Source organism: Panthera onca, chromosome D1 (assembly GCF_046562875.1).
Source record: "Panthera onca isolate mPanOnc1 chromosome D1, mPanOnc1 haplotype 2, whole genome shotgun sequence".
NCBI classification, from domain to species: domain Eukaryota; kingdom Metazoa; phylum Chordata; class Mammalia; order Carnivora; family Felidae; genus Panthera; species Panthera onca.
Genome location: NC_138348.1, coordinates 37,178,918 through 37,202,956, shown reverse-complemented (window position 1 = coordinate 37,202,956; position 24,039 = coordinate 37,178,918). Strand labels below are relative to the sequence as shown.

The window sequence follows — 24,039 nt, the reverse complement described above, 5'->3', positions numbered from 1 at the left end:
GAGAATGACCTGAGCAGAGGTTGGACACCCAACCGACTGAGACACCCATGTGCCCCTGATGCTTGATATTTTTTGGAAGAAACAAGATAGATGACACTTTTTAATTTTTAAAAGAGAAAGAAAAAGCATAAGAAAAAATAAGGTTAAAATAATGTTGAAAATAGCTTAACATAAAAACTTAAAAATTGTTAAATTTTCTGCAACTGTGGCAAAAAAAAAAGTAAATCTGATTACTCATGTATAGTTTCTTTATGATTACTGAACTAAAATTCAAACAAAACTCAAGCTCCCTAAAATAATGCATTTTTTTTTACAGCTCTGTACTTACTTTGGAGATAATATTTTACATCACTCTGTGAAGTACTGTATGCTATATACAAAGCCCCTCCATTATATTTTCCATCTTAAAAGCAGCTCTTTGAAAGTGTTAGTTAACGCAGTGGTTCCCAAACCTTGCTGCACCTTGGAATCACCTGAGTGTCTTTAAAAATGATTCAGGGGCGCCTGGGTGGCTCAGTCGGTTAAGCGCCCGACTTCAGCTCAGGTCACGATCTCGCGGTCCGTGAGTTCGAGCCCCGCGTCGGGCTCTGGGCTGATGGCCCAGAGCCTGGAGCCTGCTTCCGGTTCTGTGTCTCCCTCTCTCTCTGCCCCTCCCCCGTTCATGCTCTGTCTCTCTCTGTCTCAAAAATAAATAAACGTTAAAAAAAAAAAATTAAAAAAAAAAAAAAAAGATTCAGACTGGGCTCCTGTGCCTGAACATCCTGATTTAATTTCTGTGGGGTGCAACCTGGGGATTGGGGTGTCTCAAAAGTTCTGCAGGTGATTCTCATGGGCAGCAAAATTTGGGAACCACTGTGTTCATCTTTTTTTTTTCTCTATTGGATAGATGCTAAGTGATCTGTGGAAGATCACCAGGCTAGTAAGTGACAGAGCAAGAATTTGCTGTGGACCTTCTTTTTCTAACCCTCTCATTTTAGCGCACTGTGTATAGTATAGACATGAAGAGATAGATCATTTATGAACATACTTATGTCACACTTAGTGTGAGGATGTTAGGAAACCAATAATTCTTTTGCCGTGCTTTCCACTGTAATGAGACTCTACTTCAGCTGACCGAGCAGAAAACATAATGCCTAATAGGAGGACAATTTGTATAGAAGGTTCACTGTGAAATAATTAACAAAGAGGAAAAAACTGCTGGGTGCAAGATTGTTTTGAGATCATTATGTTAATATTGCACTGGTCCTGAAACTTCTATTTATATTGCTTGTTGTTGAGAAGAGAGACCATTACTTCAATGCTAAGGTGTTGAGCCCTTCATAGTAACAAAGAATAAACAACTCTACAAAGGCTGGTGTGAGGTTTTCTTGTTTTGTTTTGTAAGCTTATGTTTTATAAAACAGAAGCTGAGATCTCCAAATAGAATTGTACGGCCATCAGCTGTAAGAGAACCCCCAAAGCATAAACCTATAATTTAAAGGCTTTGTTCTTGGGCACATTTTGCTTGGGTTTTAGTTTTGTTATTTATTAATTGGACATGTCTATCTTTGATTTCCTTACCTGTAAAGTAGGAGTAATAATTATGCATATATACGTTCCAGAAAGCATTGCACAAAAAAGACTTTAGATAAATATTATTTCCCTTCCCTATGTGAAAGAGTTAAGAGATCCTGATGAGAATTTTTGATTTGCTAGAAGAAACTAGAAGAAAAAGATGAGTACTTTGTAAATATAACTACTCATAGTTAACACCATATATACAAATAGGTATATCTTTTCTGTAAATCTCCATGAGAATATGTAATAGTGAGAATAGTTATGGATCAGGATTTTGATAGCTGTTTCTCCTTTGAAACATTCATTTCAAATTATATCATTTTTATAATACAACTATAAAACATAAAAAAGAAACAAATTAAGTTTTCCTTTCAAAGTGAGTAAAAATAAAGCAAGGTCCTATTAAACTTGAAATACTTCATTGACTCTAAGCAATTTGTTTAATTAAATATAAAGTTCAAATTTATTCTGATTATAATAAATATATTTTAGTATAAAAACTCAACTGGTAATTGAACAAGTGTAGATTTAAAAATACCCTTTATGATCTCACTTTCAGTGCTCAAAAAATCAAATTTAATTTGAGTTAGAAGTCGACACAATTACTCTTGACTGAATTACCTTCTGTGTCCTTGGCAGAATTTATATATTTTACAACTTACTTCCAACAATATGCAGCTTAAATCAAAATAGCATATGTCTTACTATATGAAAAAAGTGCAAAGAAGGTTAGTTTTCCTTTTTTACATTTTATGAAATATTTTTCAAAAGATGAGAAACCACATGGCTAATACTTCATTGCTATTACTGTTCATAAATATAATTTTGTCAATCTATCCAAGTTTGATATGAGCACTTTCATAAATCAAATATAATTTTGTTTTCAATCCATCCTTTGTCTAAAACAGGAATAGATGTTATATGAAATTGTACAGTATTTTGCTGTTATTAAATCTAAATTTAAACAAGAATAAATTCACTTAAGACCCAGGTAGTTAGGTTGACATTGAATATTTCCCATAGAAAAACAAGGAGGCTTTCAAATTGCATATAAATAACCTATGGGTTACAATATTACCTGATTGTATGTGTGTGTAATTATTTTCCACTTTGGCACTTTAGAATCTAGGAAAAACAATAGTGGTAAAGACTGATAAGTTGGTTAATACCTTTGCTGAATTAGTGAAACTGTTACATTTAGGGAGATATTAAAACATAATTACTTTTAAAAAAATCAACCACAAACTTGATCCCTTCTTAAGTCATGTCACAGGAAGTCCTTTGTAATTTTCTCCTAGCACTTAAATCTCACATGTTCGTTCTCATAGCAATATTTTTACTTTTCCTAATTGATATTTAATTTGGAGATTTTATAGCTATGTAAACACATTCAGATGAGTAAGTTATACTTGGTACATGTGAAGTATGTCTGTGTTGAGTGACTTAAACAATACTAATACTTGCAAGCCTATTTAATAAATATGTTAGACAGTTTACATCTTTAATATTTGAGTTATAAATCCATGAGTTATATCCTATTCTGGCTTGATAACATATCTCAATGAAAGTAAATGATATCCTATGATTCTTTCTTTCTAGGCATCAATAATAGATCAATAAAAGTAGCCTCTCTCTGTTTGTTAGCTGTAAGTAGTAAATCCTAGCCTTTGCATTTTTTCACTTTGCATGGAAGCAGTGCAGAAATTTCATAGAATTAAGCAAAAGGTAGGTAGAAGTATTTGAGACTCACGTGCATCAGTTTAATGTATAATTTGGTTTTGATTAACTCATATATACCACAATATGATTAATTAAGTCTAACTATAAATGTTAATATTCCTGGAGCTGAAGACCTTAAAAGGCAAAAATCTAACCAAAACAAATCTTTCCAATATCATATCGGGGTAAGAAAACCAAAATAAGCGATAAGTCCAAGGTCATATTTTATGTATTTTGACCCTTAGTTACCTGACTCAAAGTTAGCATCTCCAATCAGGACAGAATAATTGTTATCTTGATATACGAACTTTCACTTCCTGGTCCGGATAGTATTCAACTGTAGGAACCCCTTCTTATTGTGTATTTACTTTTCTTTTAACACCAGCCATCTTGTATACTTGCTGATTTGTATACAAGATTCTCAACGACTGGGGCATCAACATGGTGCAAGTCATTCAAAGGGTTCAACCTCTCTTTTTCTACCTAACATTCCTTTCCATTTGTCTCATTTATCTTGACAGTCTCTGCCCCAGGCATCAGAGTTTTCCTGGGTTAAGAGCTTTCTTTGACTTCAAAGAGCCCTGAATGGTTAGATCAGTTTTGAAGCACAAGAAGGGAAAAGAAAAGAAAAGAAAAAAAAAAAAAAAAAAAAAAAAAGAAGTTCTGTTAGCTAGTAGAATGCTACATTATGCTCCAAGGAAGGAACTGAACATTCACCATCTAAATGTAGAATCCAGGCCTTGTTTGAGGGAAAGAACATCCTAGTCAGATAGAATGTCCATAGTACATTTGCCCATCAAGAATATCTAGTTCTCAGGGCGCCTGGGTGGCTCAGTTGGTTAAGCGTCTGACTTCAGCTCAGGTCGTGATCTCACAGTTCGTGAGCCCGAGCCCCACGTCGGGCTCTGTGCTGACAGCTCAGAGCCTGGAGCCTGCTCTGAGTTCTGTGTCTCTGACTCTCTCTGCCCCCTCCCCCGCTCGCACTCTGTCTCTGTCTCTCAAAAATGAATAAACATTAAAAAAAAAAGAAGAATATCTAGTTCTCTGAGCTGTAAGATAACACTACCTTAGGATGTCTAACCATCAAGGAATTAGATAAAACATAGAGATTTGAGTTTTTCCCCTCAAAATCGATAGCATGTTTTGTTTAGAGAACATCTTACTTATCAAGATTGATTTCAGAGAAATCCAGAAAAGTGTGTTTACTGCTGAAGCCTCTGACAGAACAAGGAAGTATGATAGAAATGATCAAAGGTTTTTCTTGAAAAGAAAATCTCAGCTGTGATTAATCTAGAGTCATCTATATCTGGCTGTACAACTAAAATAATTGTGTATTTCTTAAGAAATTCATGGTTTTTAAATACAAATGTAATGCTAGGACTAAGACTAAACCAACAGAGTGAGTCATGATAAATGGAGGGACTAAAGGTGTAATGATGTGGACATAAATGTTTTTTTTCTTTTGAGTTATTTTGCTGTCTGGGACTGAGAGGAAAAGGAAAAAAAAAGTCAGGGATAAAATCCAATTACTCAGGATTTAAAAAAATACAAATATCTTCAAATTTTAAATATATAAAGGTGAATTATTTACCAATATAAAATTAATTCCTTGTCACCAATTTTCTAAGTCCTTGATCACCAGGAAAATCTTAATCAGAGGCCATGAAATATCTTGCCGAGTTTTTTTTTTTTTTTTCTCATTGGGAGTATTTCTGTTCTAGACCATCTTACAGGGTTATGTCTAAGTCAGGTTTCACTGCCATAGCAGTAAGTGTTGATGAATCATACAGAATGTTAGGAAAAGAAGCGCAACTTTTTTTCTACCCATAGTCAAATAGTCATAAAAGACTTGATACTCAACTTGATCTGGGTTGCTGTATGTATGGACTAAGGAGAACAAAAGCAGCAATATGAAAGAATGGGTATAATTGGGAGTGAATGATGTACTTATGGAATTTACTTGTATCTTAAGGCCTAATTGAACGAATGCCATATGTGAGAGAATATCTGTAAGTGATAGAATATTGGTGGGCACCACCGAAAATGTGGCCAAGTTGATTATCTGGCACTAAGTTCATAGTAAACATTTCAAGTTCTATGGTCCCTGGTGTCCCAAGATGGAGATTCGACCTCCATAAGACAACAATAGCAAGTTAGGAACATGTGCATAGTATCCTTTACATAGAAGGCAGTGTTCCGACATGGCCCCTACTGCTGGACCCAGAAACTTCATTTAGTTAACAAAACCCCATCCAGAATTGTCACGTAATTTATCCCCTAGAGCGCATGTATTTTATGAAGCCATCTAGTTTGCCTACTATTCCTGCTCTGTAACGTCAAGTCAGCCAAATACCGTGGACCTAGTAGAAGAATGTGTTGTGTGATGTTGAAATGTTCCTATAGTTTATGTTTCAGAGCCTGAGCCGATGTACAGGATAGTAAAACACTTCTGTTATTTTTGTCAAGTGTATGCAAACAGCTTCTGGAATTTTCTATGTTTCAGGATTAAGAAAATTGCATTTCCAGACCAAGAGATCCATGCTAAGTACTAGGATATTTTCTAATATGTATACTTCAATGGAAAGACCAAATCTGGAACAGCAACTCGATTGACACTATTGATTCATTATAATATCCCTGCTATTCCCCATGTCCCATCCATCTTTCATATTGGCTTGAATTGAATGGAGGTGTGATAGAAATCACTTTTCTGGCAATGTTCAGGTCACTGATAATAGCATGAATCTCTGACTTTTTCTAAGTTGTGACATTTTATCCCATATGTTAGGGAACAAAAATTATGAAAGTTGCTGAGAATATCCTTGCCAATTATATATTCATGGAAAAATGTAAAATTGGCTTCTATATGTTCAAAGGCATAATAGTCATAGTGTAACTTAGGCTTAGGTCAAAATCCATCTGTCACTTGATCCCCATAAGGTATTTCCCTTTCCCTAATGCATAGCAAACTCTTCAGGTCCCTTTAAAGATTAGAAGGAAGCTTTATAGGAAAGACTTGAGATCATTACTCCTTTCATTCAATGGGCCCTGGGTCTATAAATTGGCTGTAGTCTAAGAACTAGGCCATCAGAAAGATTCTCTTATTGTGTTGCTGGCTGTTTCTGTTATACAAAGCAAGAACTTAGGAAGTTGCCTTTCAATTTTCAGCTAAAGGCCTCATGGTTAATAAACCACATTCAGATCTCCTGTGGGGCAGGTTATTCTAAGAGATTTGATTGGCCTACTTTGTATGCTAGCAACCATATCCACCTTGCCTATGAAAGTGCTACCATGTATTTCTGCCACCCTGAGAATCCCCATTCACATTAATAAGAGAAAGCTCCTGTCACCAGCATCCTCTCTCTGAAGCGAAAAATCACATTAGGAAATTAGGGAACTCTCCTCACCAACCTGTTCTTCATATCTTAGCGAAAAATAGAGCATCTTTGGGCCCCACTGAGTGACACTGTAAAAAGTTTGCTTCGATGAGGTCCACATTACAAACTGCATGCTGCATTTCTTTTCCAAGGTTTGAATCCCTTCCCCTGTATTTTACTAAGTGATTTCTGGCCTTTTATTGTCATTTAGTGTGGGCTAGCATCACATCTACGTTTGTGTCAGCAAATCTAGCAGACTATTAACAGGATCATCTGTGGCTGTCCACGTTAGCACACCGAATTCTATTTAGTGCAGTTAAAGTGCATTAATTCTGCCAAATCTCAATTTACATCCTGTTCTCCTCAGACTAACACTCCAAGTCTATTACATTAATAAAGAAAAACCCTGCCATAATACACTTAGTGGCACTCAAGATTTTAAATGTATGTTGAGATACAAAACCGGTTGGCCAGGGATTCCTGTGTTGGCTAGGAGTTATGCTGTGAGAGGGATCTAACTCCATCCTGATCCAGACTGCAGTATTTTGATACCTGATAGAGATCATCAGCTCTGACTATGGCTAGCTGAGATTCGAAGAACAGAGCAATGGTACCAGGAATGTCCAGGTTAATTCGTAGTCCTTTCTTAGCCTGGTCCGGGAGAATACCAGAGGTAGGGGGATCCACCATGTACCTTCCCCAGTTCCTGAGAAGGAGTGCTTGCTGTTTCATCCCAGCTTACCCCCACTCTTTATGCTCTGCCACTCTCCCAAGATAAGAATGTCTAGCTGTGTCCCATTTGGAAACAGAAAACTGGTCAGGGGACAGGAATTAAGCAAAGGACAAGAGCCAATACCAAATGCAAGTCATATCACTTGAATTATTTCTATCACAACTATCCTGTGGAAAATTATTCTGCATGCAAAAGCTCACATGTAAAAGAAACTTGATAAATTTCTCTAAGTGGCACAACAGAATTTTAGTAGATTTCAAAATTTATGGCATTTATTAGTAATGAGTTATGAGACTGAAAGATTATTCTAAACTGTTAAAAAAGATTTCGTTTTGCTTACTCGTGCTAAAAGAAAGACCAGGGGCGCCTGGGTGGCGCAGTCGGTTAAGCGTCCGACTTCAGCCAGGTCACGATCTCGCGGTCTGTGAGTTCGAGCCCCGCGTCAGGCTCTGGGCTGATGGCTCGGAGCCTGGAGCCTGTTTCCGATTCTGTGTCTCCCTCTCTCTCTGCCCCTCCCCCGTTCATGCTCTGTCTGTCTCTCTCTGTCCCAAAAATAAATAAAAAACGTTGAAAAAAAAAAAAATAAAATAAAAGAAAGACCAGGTTATCTTTCTATTCTCTCTATGAAAAGATTTCCAAGTTACTGTTTGTGAAGGAGCAACCAGAAAGTATAAATAAAGCCAAAATCTATAAGGAAAAGTAAAATAGTGTTCTGTCAGGCAGTTAATTGATTAAGATACTATATTCTTTTTCTTTGATGGTTCCAGTGTTTATCCTCTTTAAAAGTTATTTGTTTGTTGGGCCTTATTTTATTATCCTAAGTAAACATCTAATTCCCTATCTAAGTTTTTGTTCATAACCCTGTATTCTTTTTCATTAAGAGGATGCCAAAATAGTGTAAGCTTAAAAGCCCACAAAAACAGTTTATTCTCCATAAAGAGAATGCTAGTTTTCCATTCCAGTATTAGCCTCAACACCAATTCCAAATATCCCATAGTTTTCTAATGCCAAATGCCTGAACTTTACTCTCTGAGACTAAAGAAATAAAAACCGATGGCTTTGGAGGACCTAGGATTTATACCAACTCTGAAGGTTATAAAGTGTGGATACGTGGGCATTCACTTCAGAGTACCATTATTAGAATGAATCATTTTAAACACTTTCAGAGAGCTCAGCTAAATAGAGTGGTTAATTGTGTGGACTCAACAGGCACACTTTCTGGGTTTAAATCCTAACTCCACTGTTAATTAGCTTGGGAAAACTACTTAATTTCTCTGTGTCATAACATCCTCATTTGTAACCATGTAGCTAATAATAGTACCTAACGTATCAGTTGTTATGGAGGCTAAATTTAATATACATAAGCACTGAGTAATACCTAGTATACATGGGTGCTCAGTAACATTAAACTATTAAATCCATTTATCATTTCTCTCAAGTTTCAAATGTTAGCAAGAGGGAGTTTGTTTAGTGTGATGAACAGTCAGCTGTCTGACCAGGTCATGGCTTCACCTTGATTGATGTGTTCTCAGACTAAATAAAATGAGATAGGGAATATTTCCTAAAGAAAATGTAGAGGGATTTTGGAAAAGTAGAGATGTTTTTAATATTTATGGTTTCCCCATCTGTCGGAGTATCTGTACTATATTGTTATACTTAGTTTTTTGCTTGCCTTTATCCTTTACTAGACCCTAAGATCCTTGAGAACTTGGTTAATGTCTTATTTGTATGTAGGTCTATCATAAAATCTGGCATATAGGTCTTCAGTAAATCTGTTTTTAGATGAATGAATAAATGAATGAATGGGCCAATGTAGATATTTACTTGTAGATCCAGAATGCTGTTGTCAGTGGGTTTTAGCAATTCTCGATTTTTAACCCGAAGACTTTTGTCACCAAGTTTGAAATTCCTCCCTCTGCTGGTTTTGCTTCACTCAAACACTTTGATGTTCAAAATCATAAGGCACAAAGCTGACGTTTTAAGTAATGGGGAAAACAGAGAATCGGAGAGTTTTGGGGTGGTTCAGGGAAAGAAAAAGGATCTGAGGACATTAAAAGTGCTGACAAGATATTGGTGAAGTAATAGACCATAGAGGTCTAAGTTAGTAAGGAAGTTCTGGAGGAGATTGGTCATTTAAGTTAATTGCAAATGAGATTATGTAGTCACACACTATGTTATATTATTTGAGTTCAGAACATTATCTAAAGGTAAAAATGATGACAAAAATGAGCATATTAATATCCCAATGTTTTATTCCATTGAAGGATTACTTTTCAAGACCTGTTTATAGTGTTTGCTGTGGTTTGAATAAAATATAAAATATAAAAGGATAATAAAAGGATCAGATGAGTGATAACTAATGGCTTTATGAACTTGCTTATCATTGATAATTAAGAAAAAGAATAATTTTAGGATCTTTCATGGACTAAGTTCTCAAGGGGTACTTTTGACCTGAAATAAGGTACTACTAGAGTAATTAAGGGTTGTGTCTTTCAATGACTGAGGAGCTGTAAAGATATAATCCCTGTGGAGGTGGGTTTTTTTTTTTTTTTTTTTTTGCATCTTTTTCTCAATAACTGCCCCTTTTGTCCAATAAAATAGTTGGTGAGTGAAATGGGAATATAAGAACCATTGTTTCTTTTCAGAGCCCTAATTAGCCATCTACCAAAACACTCTTTAACAACCAAGGTAAAAATACAGTTTCTGTAAAACTGCAGGAGGGAGTCAGAGAATTCCAGTGCGTAAGAACAACGAGCAGTAAACGCTGCTGTCAGCTTTCCAAAAAAATGTGTTCTTTTATTAACTAAGGGTTAACTCAAAAAGGAGATAAAAATGATCATGGAGCAGAGCAAGTTCATCATTTTAACAACCTTAAATAATACAGAATAGTATGAACTACAAATATTTTACACTAACTGAGTCCTATTTCTTTTTTTCTTTTTCTTTTTTAATGTTTATTTATCTTTGAGACAGTGAGAGAGAGAGAGAGAGAGAGAGAGAGAGAGAGCAAGGGAGGGGCAGAGAGAGAGAGGGAGACACAGAATCTGAAGCAGGCTCCAGGCTCTGAGCTGTCAGCACAGAGCCCAACATGGGGCTCCAACTCACTGACCAGATCATGACCTGAGCCGAAGTTAGACCCCTAACTGACTGAGCCACCCGGGCGCCCTATTTATATATGTTATTTTAAAAGTTGATATATGATTGATGAGTATAAGAGCTCTTGTTAGAAACAAGAGATGACATTATTTACTGTGAATATTTCTGTGCGTATGTGTCATTGGTAATAATGGTTGTGATGTGAAGGTAGACAGTCTTCTCAAGGAATTTACTACCTATTAGGGAGAAATAAGATGCATGCAGTATTATATAGATTTTGAGATCAAGCTCACAAAATGATCTGAAAACAAATTAATTTTAAGCAGCCACAGTTTAAATAAAAGAAAGGCAATATTTATCATGTGACTGAATTTAGAATAGAACTTAAAGCATATAGTAGTATACATTGAAAAGTTTTCATGCACATAGTTGTTTAAAATTTTTATTTTGAGTGTGTCTCATCTGCTTTCTAAATCAAAAGGTATACCAATTAAAAACCATATCTGCTTTATAAAATAGAATGGCTGTTGTGCTTAAGCCTACTGCAATGATTTTAAGTGGATTTCAGTATATTAATTTGATTGTTCCTACTACCCATACATTATTATTACAGCTTTTTCCTCTTTTATTATCACAAAGTCAAAATTTAAACTATTCTCATTTGGTTGTCCTCAGTAAATCATAGAAGAAATTGCCACTTTCCCTTATATATATATAACTCCTTCAGTGGGTGGCAAAGACAGCCAATGTCTAAGCAGGTGGGCTGAAGTTTTTTGGGAATTACCTAAAACAGTATAAAGTTTGTTGAATTGTCTGTATGATGAAATTAGAAGTGGAATGATATTATGGGTTTACATGCTTAAAATTATTTGGACAAGCATACAGGGCTCGCTAAATGGAATATAACCAGGTGCAAAGCATGGAATTAACCTTTGTGACAACACTCATGTTTGAGATGGTTTTCTTTTTATGTACAAAGAAGCAAATGAAAAGAATCAGAATTATTTTAGAATTTCCCTCAAATTAAAGAGAGTAAAATATACCCTACTATTATCATATTTGGCTCCCTACTTGTTTTGTTCTAGACCAGTAGTTGCCAACCTCTTAATGAGCAAGAGTGAGTCATTTTCCCAAATCCTAAGCTTCTTTTCTTGTTGGAGTTTGCTACTGATGAGCTAAGAGATGTGAAGGGGTATTTCTAGCCCTATTCAGTACCCTGCTAAGCATCTCCACATTCCAGAGTGAGGGAGAGAGGAGAAAGACAAGGTGGCAGCACTGAACTTAGAAATTTGCCAGGTTTCAGAAGCTATATGTTTATGTGAATCTGCTGATAAATCGCCCTCCTTCAAAACTGCTCAGCGGCTCTTTCCTCTCAAAAGTTAAAACTGTAAGCTATTGTTTGGTAGTGTAAATAATGGTTGCATTAAAAGCATACGAAGCATAAGACTAAAAATGGAACATGTCGAATTGAAGTTCCAAAAGCATGAAAAAAAAAAAAAAACAACAGATCTGGCTTAGAAGAAGGAGTACACACACACACACACACACACACACACACACACACACATTTTTCATCTACATAATTTCATAACATCAGCAGAACATTGCCCCCGAGCGTAAAAGTAAACCTGATCGAATTTTTCCACAGTGACATCATCTTTTCCACTTATAGGCTCACATCCTGCATTTAACCGCATGCAGGCACATGGGCAAGGCGTGTAACTGGGGAACTGTTTTTCTGATATTTGATAGCACTGACTGTGGCCACTGCTGTTTCAAAGCACTGTGGATATAGAATACTATGTCAGGAAAAGTCACTCTCACCATATGGAAAATAGAAAATTAATTACTTTAAAATGAGCTGTTACTAAATGCTTTGGAGAAATTCTGGTCATTTAAACAAATCAATGATGAATATGCATGCCATTTCTTAAAGCAGACCATTTACAGGTTTTATAACAAGAACATTTTTAAGGGGCTGTAAATTCGAGGAAAAATGTTCCTTTTTAATTTGAAAATGTCTGAGGATTGCTAGATGATTTAAAATGTAAGTACTCACCATATGTGTGTGTGTGGTCCAAGGTATGTGGTACTGGTGCATTGCAGAGTAATGGCATAATGTTTTCTAGATGAGGTAATTGAGTTTATAGTATGTAGAGCTCTCCAACTGTATAAGCTTTTAGGAGCTGCCTACATGAATACCTGCTATTGTTTTGCTTAGCAGTTTGAAAATGCATTACATATCATGCATGGAGCTGTCTCGTATGTGTTTTGTGTTTATACCTCTTTGCTGGTCATGTCTGATTTCCCACAGGCTGTTTGTCTAATGGATGCTCCCTGTAAGAAGTAATAATGCAGCAATTCCTGTATCTTGAAGCCAAAACTAAAATAGAAACAAAACAAAGAACTTAGCTCTATCTACAGTTGTTAAAAAGAATGAAACCTCTGAAGTAAAAAGGAAGAAACGAATCTTTTTTTCTTTTTACATTTATTTATTTTTGATAGAGAGATACAGAGCACAAGTGGGGGAGGGGCAGAGAGAGGAGACACAGAATCCAAAGCAGGCTCCAGGCTCCCAGCTGTCAGCACAGAGCCCAGCGCAGGGCTCGAACTCACAAACTTTGAGATCACGACCTAAGCAGAAGTCGGACACTTAACTGACTGAGCCACGCAGGCGCCCCAGGAATCTTTTTTTTTTTTTAAAGGTTTAAATTTTGAAAGAGAGAGGAAGATTGAGAGACAGAGTGTGAGTAGGGGAGGGGAGAGAGAGAGGGAGACACAGAACCAAAGCAGGCTCCAGGCTCTGAGCTGTCATCACAACCTGACACAGGGCTTGAACTCAACAAACCACAAGATCATGACCTGAGCTGAAGCTGGACGCTTAACCGACTGAGCCCCCCAGGTGGCCCAAGAAGGGAATCTTAAAATGGGAGTGAACTGACTAAATTCTGAATAAGACTAGGGAATTTCTTGAGAGGCAGTTTTGTACTAGGTGTTATAAAGGCCAATAAGTCACCGACTCTGCCTTCTAGATCAGAGACAATTATTTTTGTATCCTGCCTTCTTTAACCATTGGGTGAGGCCTGCCGATCCTTTTTCGTGATGATGTTTTTAAATGCATGACATTAAGGATTATAAAACACAAAATAGAGGGTATCAACATTTTTTGAAATATGGTTACTACACTATTAAAAATAAATATTAAAGCACAAGTTAAAAAAATAAGCAATGTGTTTGCTTATTTTTATTAATCTGGCATTGGTTTTGAAGATACTGTAATTTTTTTAAAAAATTTATTTCAATTCTATTGTAGTTAACATACACTGTTATATTTGTTTCAGGTGTACCATGTAGTGGTTCAACAGTTCCATCCATTACTCAGTTCTCATCATGACAAGTGTACTGTTTAATCCCTTTCACTATTTCACCCATCCCCCACCCCCCACTTCCCCTCTGTTAACCATCAGTTGGTTCACTCTAGTTAAGAGTCTTGTTTTTGGGTTGCCTCTTTTTTCCCCCCTTTGTTCATTTATTTTGTTTCTTAAATTTCACATATGAGTGAAACTATATGGTATCTATCTTTCTCTGACTAGCGTATTTCACTTACCATTATATCTTCTAGATCCATCCGTGTTGTTGCAAATGACAAGATTTCATTCCTTTTATGGCTGAGTAATAAGATTCCATTGTGTATATATATATATATACATATACATATATATATATATATATATATATATATATATATATATATATATACACTACATTGTTTCATCTATTTATCTATCAGTGGACACTGAGGCTGCCTCCATAATTTGGGTATTGTAAATAATGCTGCAATAAACACAGGAGTTCATATATCTTTTCAAATTACTGTTTTTGTATTCTTTGGGTAAATACCTAGTAGTGCAATTACTGGATCTTAGGGGACTTCTATTTTTAACTTTTTGAGGAAACTCCATTCTGGTCCTCAGTGGCTGCACCAGTTTGCATTCCCAAACAGTGCATAAGAGTTCCTTTTTCTCCACATCCTTAACAACATTTATTGTTTCTTGTGTTTTTGAATTGACATTGGAAATCATTAGATCAGAGGGGTACTTATATTTTTAATTTTTTGAGGAACTTCCATTCTGTGTTCCACAGTGGTTATACCAGTTTGCATTCCCACCAACAGTGAACAAGGGTTCTGAAAAATACTGTAGTTTTAAAGTAAAAGAGAAAGTAAACTTAATATTTCATGTATACATTCTAGACATTACATTCATAATAAAAGTATATTGAAAATCAGAGGAGAGGGCAGCCTGGGTGGCTCAGTCAGTTGAGCGTCTGACTCTGAATTTTGGCTTAAGTCATGATCTCATGGTCATGGGATCAAGCCTCCCATTGGGCTCTGCACTGAGTGTGGAGCCTGCTTAAGATTCTCTCTCACTCTGCCCGTCTCCCCCACTCTCACACTCTCTCTCTTTCTCAAAAAAAAAAAAAAAAAAAAAATTAGAGGAGAGTAAAAATAAACATAATATTTTGCTCATCTCAAGTTCATGGTCTTCCCAGACCAAGAACTTATTCTGGATGATCACAATCTAGTGAAGAATAGTGTTATAGACATACAAAACTCAGAATAAACATATTTTACACAGGTACAGTGGGAACATTAAGACAGGAAAGATTAATCTCTATATTTGTATGTATATGATAAATGCATGTACAAATGTATTAAAAACATGTGTATGTATTGAAAATCATAAATGAGGAACCACCCCATATTTTGTTCTATGTTATCATATTTGCTATGTTTAAATATTTTTTAAAGTTTGAGAAGTAGCTATCTGATCTTTTTTTCAGACTTACTGAATACCATGAGATATGATAATAAAGTAAGCTTTTACTAAGTACTTATTCTCTGTCAGAGTAAACTTTTAACATAGATTAAATCATCAAATAATTTAAAACTTATATCATATCATGCTATTTCTTAGCTGAAAATTCTCTAATGGCATCATGACTCACTTCAATTAAAAGCCTAAATCTTTATGATTACATACAAGGCCCTACATACTCAATTTCCTAGCTAACTATCTGATCTCGTTTCTTGTGACTTTCCCCAGACTCTGCTTTGCTGCAGTCATAATGACCTCCTTGGTCTTTGAACCCAATAAACAGGTCCCAACTACCACAGGGCCTTTGCAATTGCTCTTCTATCTTCTCAGAATATTTTTTCTTCAGAAATATATATGACTTGCTCCTCACTCCCTTTAGGTCTGTGTTCAAATGTTGTCTTTTGGCTGATGCCTTCTCTGACTTCCCTATATAAAGTCTTTCACAGATGATCTAGAATTTTCAATTGATAGATATGTTTTGAGTGCTGTATTCAAGATACTGATAAATAAAAGAAAGTGTAAAACATTCCTGTCCCCTCTCAAAGGGCTTAGATTCTAGTTAAGTTAATAAAATATGAACATGTAAGAATACAAATATAAATAAATGTTCAATAAATGACATATATCAGCAGTTTGTATCACCATGCCATCCATTATATTGATGCCATTCAATCAATTATTCAAAAAACATTTATTGAACACCTAAAATATGCTACCTTGTAGAGTAGCAGGTTGTTAGGAAGAATAACATTAACCAAATAGTTAAGCTAACAGTGCATTACAACTGTGTGATGTGTAAGTATGGGAAAATCCAAGTATATGGTAACTTTAAAAGGGCAATGTTGTAGAAAGGGCAGTCTTGTCGAAAGGACTTTTATATTATTTTGCAGCAGGGATGGGAATTAGCCAGACAGAAAGGGGATCTGGAATGTTCCAAATATGGAAAATAGCACATGGGAAAAGCCCTCAGTTGTGGAGGTGCATATGATGACTTTAAGAAACTAAAAGTCAAGCAAGTGTTTGGATACTAGCATGTAATATTAGTGTCCAGAATGAGACCAGAGCCAAATCTGTTGAATGTTGGCCTGTATATTAAGAACAACAAATAAGCTTCCCACTTTGGCTCAGGTAGTGATCTCACTGTTCATGGGTTCGAGCCCCATGTCAGGCTCTGTGCTGACAGCTCAGAGCCTGGAGCCTGCTTCGGATTCTGTGTCTCCTTCTCTCTCTTTCCCTACCCCACTCACTCTAACTCTCTCTCTCTTTCTCTCTCTCTCTCTCTCTCTCAAAAATAAATAAATGTTAAAAAAAAATTTTAAAAAAGAACATTATGCCATTGAAGTATTTTAAACAGGGGCTTGATAAAATCTTTTAAAAAGATGACATTTGCAGTGTGGTGAATGGGTTGGAAGGGAGAGGTGAATATGGAAGTAAGGACCTCTGGTAGGAAGCTATTGCCCTGCTTAGGAGAGAGATAATGACCATCAACCTGAGGTGCTAGCAGTGGTACTGGAAAGAAGCACGTGGTTTTGAGATCTATTGAAACTTGGTGGGACAGGGATGGAAAATGTTTCCCTTCTTCCTTTCTAGGGTCTTTGGCTAGTCTAATAATTAAATTGACCCAAGACAGATTAACAGACAGAAAACAAATTTAATTTCATATGTTTGTGAGTCCCATAAAAATATATGACCCAAAGAAGTGACCAAAGCAGGAAGCTCTTATATATAGCTTGTAGACAAAGAAACAATACATTTGTGAAGAATTGACAAGACAAAGGGGTTTGGACTTGGGAGTAGTAAATTAGTGAAGAAGAAGCATAGAGCTTGTTTACATAGACTTCTTGGCCCTAAATTCCCATTCTCTGGTGATAAGGATGCTGTCTTCCCTCCTGGTACCTTTCACATGGGAGATTTATCCCCTGCTTGTTGAGAGACCAAGTAAGGTCAGAGCGCCTTTCTTGCTCTGGCTGTTTCTCAAGTATCTCTAATTCAAAATAATATGCCAAAAGGTGAGGGAGATTGGGTTTCATATGTGAAGAAATGGATGGCGGTACTTTATTTTACAATTGGAAAAGCAGGGGAAGAAAAGTTTGGGGAAAAATCATGGGTGTCTGTGCCATATACCCTCATGGGTATCCAAGAGTTATGAGCCCTGTGGGCTCATCTCACACCACTCTTTACATTTCTGCTCAAGAAAAGATATAAGCAAATGAGTTGGCAAACTTACTTGGGCAAAGAGGTAAGGGAAGGACAGAGAGAACCCTTGTGTCAGGGCTGTGTGGTGGGAGGGAGCACGAGGAGCATCAAAAGTGGGAGTAGAGGCTGGTGAGCCTGTAGGGAGCATTGAGGTCCTCTGCTAGGTCTGCAGGTAGGAGTGGAGCTAATACAAATCGTGGAAGCTGTACTAGAAGGAGCTTTGCTTTATCCTAAAAGCACTGGGACGCTAAATTTGCCTTTTTAAAAGTCTACTCTAATTGGAATGTGGAGAACAGATATGAATGCACAACATAATAATGAAAAGAAATTAGAAGATGGATAAAAACAAATTGTGATTAAATCACCATACTAATGTAGAGCGTCTGCTTTAAATTTTTTCCCCTAATTACAGATGTGACGACGTAACTATTTTTCACTTCTCCTCAGGGCATTCTTTGTAAAAAGAACTGAAAGTAGACACATATTTGAAAAAATAACATTAATCGAAGATAAGCTGTGGTCTAGGATAGACACTTTCCAAAACATCTTATTTAATTCTCAAAACATGTTACAAATGATAGATCTGAAGTTCCAAAAGGTTAAATAGATTAACTAACTTCTTGATGACTCAGTCTGATTGCTGATGAGTTGTAGTTTCAAGGCTTAAGCCTTTTCTCTTTGATTTACTAAAAGTTTACATTTCCATCATTCAAATTTACTGAAAGTCTAGGGAGCTATCCCTATTGGTGAACACTTGTAGTGTGCCCAAAATCTGTAGTGCAGTGAAGTTACCAAAACAAAGTGAGAGAGAGAGAGAGAGAGAGAGAGAGAGAGAGAGAGAGTCTTTGCTCAAAAAGTGTTTGGAAGTATGCTAGCCACTAAAATAAATTGGGTTTTCTGGAATCCATTCAGGAAACAATCCTTGGACTTCTGACAATGCTTTTCTTTGTTGGATATTTTAGAGATGCCTACCAAAAAGTAGTTTTAGCTAAAATATTAGCATCAGTGACTCTGTGAACTCAAAATTTGCTGCCAATCATTTTAAATTATTATGTCTTAAAATGTACAAAACGTTAGTGGGAAATGAAAAATTCAAGATGATGAGGGTAGGGGGTAAGCTGAGGGCAAAGTGCAGGCTAACAGCACCCCCCCACCCCCCCCATGGGACGCATATGATACTCCTTGAATACTCCAGGCTATCCAAAAACAGGAAAGGACAAAAACAAAAACAAAACAAAACAAAATACAACTGGTTAAACAGATAAGAGTCTCCACCAGTTTACCAGAAAAAGGCAATCCCATCATAGCCTAAAGTCCAGGAACTTCCTACTGTCTTAATGTTAATGCTTTGCTAGAGGGAAAAACAACCTCAGTTTGACAATAGCTAGGCCTCCAGTAAGTCTTTAGCATATGAAAGTTTTTTTGGAAACCCTTTCTCCCTGACTCCATTAAATGGTCACCCCTCCCACAGCCCCAGTGCACCTCTTCCTGCCCATGGGTCCTGTCTCTGTGCTTTATTAACATCACCTTTTTGCACCAAAGACATCTTCAAGAATTCTTTTTTGTCCGTCAGCTCCAAACCCCATGAACCCCAAATCATCCCAAAACTTCGTCACAAGATACATCTGATAAGACTTTTCTTGCTTGTTTCCTTAATATAATTCCTTAATTTTAGAAGGGACACAGAAAACTAACATACATTCTCAAGAACATGTTTGAAATTATCATCAATTTGTTTGAGCTCCTATAATTAATTAATAATTAAGAAATCTGAAGGACTGCTCTGCCTAGTATCCAACAGCCCTGTTTTTTCTCTGTGAAATCTTTCCGGTTCACAGAGTAAGTTTCTCTTCTTCCGATTGACGCCTGACTCTTGAAGTCTTGGTACTCTAGCTGTGAAGATGGAGATGGCAGAAGAAAAAGAAATCAGTTATTTTTTACTTCCATAGAATTATCTAATTTTTTTTATTCAGTCCTTTAAGTCACTGTCGACAACAAATAACATAATTATTTTTCCAGAGGATATGTGTAGTTGGATTACTTATTACTTTATATGTTAAAATCGTTTCCTGCAGGCAAACACATGCATCTGTCTATAGATTCAATTGTTCAGAGTCAAGGAGTTTGCCCATCAAAATGTCTAGATTTCCAAATTCTTCTAAAAAATTGAAATGTCTAACAACATTGAGACTGTGTTTTTTATGGTGATGTCTTAGACTTAAATAAATATGTCGGCCCCTCCTGGACTGGTATGAGTTCTTCAGATTTCCACAATCCCCACCACTCCTTATAATCTCTGGGAACTAGCTGCTTCATTCTTTTATTTGGTCTGCCTGGCCACTTCTGGGCCTTTGAGTTTGTAACCCTGGTTGAGATTATAATATTGGCAATTCTCGTAAGGTATAATTATACCTTTTGTGACTCAAACCCAGTTGACTTTTCTGGTCTCATTTTCTCTTCTACGTGCATTTTATGCTCACCCATAGCAGCCATCCTGGTTGAGGCTTTGTCAGATGTTTCGCTTTAGGACAGTACTGTCCTCATATGCCTGTTGAGCACTTGAGATCCTTCAATTGTGTAAATTACTGCCCCTTTCTAAGGCTTTCCTATCATGATGTTCAATCAGCCCCTCCCCATTCAGGTTGAAATTCCCCAAAGAGCTAAATTTTAACTTCTATTTAAATACTTAAACTTCTATTGTATTTCTTATCATAAGAAGTGATTTTATTTATTTATTTATTTATTTATTTATTTATTTATTTATTTATTTTTGATGATTTTTTAATGTTTTTTTTTTTAATTTTTTTTTTAACGTTTATTTATTTTTGAGACAGAGAGAGACAGAGCATGAACAGGGGAGGGGCAGAGAGTGAGGGAGACACAGAATCTGAAACAGGCTCCAGGCTCTGAGCTGTGGGCACAGAGCCCGAAGCGGGGCTCGAACTCACAGATGGAGAGATCATGACCTGAGCCGAAGTCGGATGCTTAACTGACCGAGCCACCCAGGCGCCCCTTTAATGTTTATTTTTGAGAGAGACAGAGACAGAACATGAGCAGGGTTGGGAGGGGGGTGCAGAGAGAGAGAGGGAGACACAGAATCCAAAGGAGGCTCCAGACTCTGAGCTGTCAGCACATAGCCCGACGTGGGGCTCGAACTCACGGACCCCGAGATCATGACCTGGGTTGATGTTGGACATTTAGCCGACCGAGCCACCCAGGTGCTGCAAGAAATGATGATTTTAAAGTCTTTTTCTCAAAGTCACTGAGGGTCTCTGAAAAGCAGCCTCGGCTTTATCTTTTTTGTATTTCTGTCTGCAGTGCCAACCGTTACAACTGATGTGGAGCTATGACTTAATAATGATTGCTTGAGTTGATTCAGATTAAATTATTCCTATTCAGAATTAGTAGCTGTGCCAGTTAACTGAATTTTAAAGGGTAGGACTAGACTTTTGAAATTTTTAAGAAGCTAATCTCCGTCTGGTCATATGTAAATAATTATTTGGGAGAACAGAAGCTTTTCATAGTAGCATAGCATTTATATAATGATTCCCATGTGGGTGTATATGTAAAATTAGGCACAATGTACATAACAATGGAAACAATGAATTTTTTTTGTTTAACACCAAGGTTTTTTTTCTCCTTTGTGAAGCATTTGGTGCTTTTAAACAACTATCAATAACAATAATAACTTTTTTATATACTTTAATTTTTAGAGCAGTTTTAGATTCAAGGCATACTTGAGCAGGACATACAACTGGATGGTACATTTGTTACAAATAATGAACCTATATTGACACGTCAATATCACTCAAAGTCCATGGTTATAATAGGATTCAGTCTCCTGTTGTGAATTCTGTGGGTTTTCACAAATGTGTAATGATGTATATCCACCATTATAGTATCTTACAGAATAGTTTCAGTTGTTCAAGTATCTGACTCTTGATTTCTGCTCAGGTCATGATGTCATGGTTTGTGGGTTCAAGGCCCATATCAAGCTCTGCACTGACAGTGCAGAGCCTGCTTGGTATTCTCTCTCTCCCTCTCTCTGCCCCTCCTCTGCTCATGCTTGCCCTCTCTCTCTCCCTCAAAATAAATAAACTCAAAAAACATTTTTTTTAAAGTTAGTTTCATGTCTTAAAAATCCCATGTGATGAATCTTATGGTGAATCACCTATGCATCCTTCCCTTTTCCCTATCCTTTAATTATTTTACTGTTTCCATAGTTTTACCTTTTGTATATAATTAGAATCATGTGATACGTAGCCTTTTCACATTGGCTTCTTTCGCTTAGTAATATACAGTTAAGGCTCCAACATGTCTTTTAAGGCTGGATAGCTCATGTCTTTTTTTTTTTTTTTTAACTTTTTTAATGTTTTTATTATTTATTTTTGAGAGAGAGAGAGAGAGAGAGAGAGAGAGAGCATGAGCAGGGGAGGGGCAGAGAGAGAGGGAGACACAGAATCTGAAGCAGGCTCCATGCTCTGAGCTGTCAGCACAGAGCCCGACGTGGGGCTCAACCCCACGAGTCATGAGATCATGACCTGAGCTGAAGTCGGATGCTTAATCCACGGAGCTACCCAGACATCCCAATAGCTCATGTCTTCTTAGTACTGAATAATATTCCATTGTCTGGATGTATGTAGAGCAGTTCCATTCACCTATTGAAGGGCATCTTGGTTGCCTCCAAGTTTGGGCATTTATGAATAAAGCAAAACTGCTATAAATATCCATGTGCAGGTTTTTGTGTGGATGCAAGTTCTCAACTCATTTCCATCTTAACTTTCCATTATCCATCTCATCCTTTCAGCCTGAAGTTTGAGCACTAGGCTTGGACTTCATTGCCAGCATCAGTTTACGTTATGCCAGAAGTAATTTCAGAGGATTCAAAATCTTAACATATTTTCTACATTTATTTAAGTGATTTCCTCATGATTTACTGGGTATACCAGAATTCTGATGTGAGAAACCTTTTAAAAAATATTTTAAAAATTTGTGTGAATATTTCTATGCCATACAGCATGGAGATTACACCAAATTTTGCTCTAAGACCTGTTCTCTCTAGGGTAGAATATATCTGGAGAAGGAAAGGAGAGAAGAGGTTCATTTTGAGTTAAATCCAGTGAGTTCAGTTGTGACTGTACTAAATCATAGCTCACTCTGTCTGAGGCATAAAGTCCTATTGCAGAATTCCCAGGAGAGGTTGGTGGCACCAGAAAGAAGTTTCTCCTATTTTTCATTTTAATAATTTTGATCTTAAAGGATACAGTTTCATCCTTTCCAAAGCCACTTGGTAGTTCTGTTTAGATACCTTGATACTGTGAATGTTCAAATAATTTTATTGAGAGGTTTTCTTCCATAAAATATATCAGTGAAACTAAAAGCAACAAGGGGATACAAGTGGAGACATTAATTCCATCATGGAAAGAGTGACTTTATTGCCTGTGTGTTTGAACAGTACATTCTATATACTCTTTGGAAAAGGAAAGATATTAGTTCTTGGCAATTTCCACATCTTCTTTTACGTATGTCTTCTGTTTTATATCTGAAATGTCTACTAGATGCAATCAAACTTTGGTGAAGAATGGATTATTTAAACTACTAGTATTAAATTTTCAGTTCTCTGCATGCAGAGGACCAGAGATGCCATTCTCTCTATTCTCTTTTTAGTTTGACAGGGGAGAGAGAATACATATTCTTCATTTTAATGTTACCTGGCCAAAAAATGGGAAAATAAATCAACTGCTGAAATATATTAAATTCCAAGCATTGGTGAGCTATTATAGAACAGTTAGAAGCATATGGGTATAAGAGATTGAATAATTTGATTTAAACTATGTATGAGCTCAATTTTTTCATCTTGGAAAATGTAGAAACTATTACCTACCTAATTCAAGGCATCATTTTTTTAAAGAATGAAATAGGATAATCTATATGAAAGTAAGTTTTGTGTGCCTGAAGCATGGTTGTCACTCACAGTTTTAATCCTCTCTTTTCCCACCCACCATATGATTCAGACCAAAATAAATAAGTCAGTACTCCTTGTAAGTAAGGCACTAAGTAAGATTCTGGTTCTCTAGGTGTAGGCTATTGTAAGAATTATAAATAGATCTATAAGTACTATATGTAATCACGCTGCCCTTTTGAAGCTACAACACTCACAACCTTAACTAGGACATACACAAGTTGAGCTCTGCAGCATATAAGTTAACTCTTTGTAGGTGACCAATATAATTGTGTGTCTCATGTAACTATATCCAGGGGAACTATTGGTTTTGAGGGTAGTTGAAAGAAATGAAAATGGTATTAGTTCAAAGGAAACTAGTCAAGTGGCCAAATATTGGACCCTCAAACCCCAAAAGCGGCTGTCCTTTCTCTATTATGAATGTGCTAATAGGATAGCCATAAGCCACATGTGGCTTTTGAAATTTAAATGGATTTTCCCAGTTTTATGGAGAAATACTTGACATACATCCGTGTTTATGTT

General features: G+C 36.5%; 1 protein-coding gene across 1 annotated transcript in view; it reads left to right on the top strand.

The window, feature by feature from the left end:
- GAS2 (growth arrest specific 2) overlaps positions 1-24,039 on the top strand; it is a 131,141-nt gene that overhangs the window by 21,627 nt on the left and 85,475 nt on the right. The window lies entirely within an intron of this gene.